Raw genomic sequence first — 847 nt, 5'->3', positions numbered from 1 at the left:
AGCATTTTTCTTTAAGGTTTTGTTTTGAAAATAAATGAAAATAAAAACCTCAGAAACTACAAAGCTTGAGAATTTCATACACTACCTAATTGTGGCAGGTTTCCCATCCCATTGCATAACCAAATCCTGGACAAGCCTATCCTGTTTCATAATTAGGGAAGAGTATGCTCATGAAACGTTTTTCCCCCCCACTTAAGATTTTGTTTGTTTTACACTAGCTGAGCTCAGTTTCAAGAGTTTATGAAAAAGACTTATAATGGAAATATTGATGATTCTAGCCATAGCAACTTCTAGCATTTCAATAACAAAGCGACAAGATATTTTGCCATATCACATGAATGTTCTAGCCAATGTTGGAAGTAAGAATTCTCCCTGGAATTGGAAGAAGGGTTTTGTTTTATTTCTTTGTATTATTATTATTTTTAAAGGGTACAGGGGTGGGGGAATCAAAAGGGTGATACATGCCTTAACTCTGCCTGACAGGAAAAGACAGGGGGAAGGAGCTACTCAGTAACAGCACAAAAGGCTGCTCACATAAGATTGAAATACAGCTGTGATACAGCTTCACATCCCTCTTCTGATATGCAGCAGAGGACAGCTATACAACTATGGAGTAGAACTGAGCTACTCTGCAACTTGCAACATCCTTACAGCATCAAGAGGTAATAAAAATTCTTTATTTACTGAGTCTTTGTGGCATTGTCATTATACATGCCAGACATTATATACAGATGCGTTTCAGAAAAAGGATTAAAAAGAAGCATCACATACTACTGATGCCACAAGTTTGCTTCTGCCACCAGTGCCAGCATTTGCAAAGTGACTCTACCCTGCTGCTCCAGCTGCC

Source organism: Meleagris gallopavo, chromosome 1, assembly GCF_000146605.3.
Source record: "Meleagris gallopavo isolate NT-WF06-2002-E0010 breed Aviagen turkey brand Nicholas breeding stock chromosome 1, Turkey_5.1, whole genome shotgun sequence".
NCBI classification, from domain to species: domain Eukaryota; kingdom Metazoa; phylum Chordata; class Aves; order Galliformes; family Phasianidae; genus Meleagris; species Meleagris gallopavo.
This window is presented reverse-complemented; position numbering follows the sequence as displayed.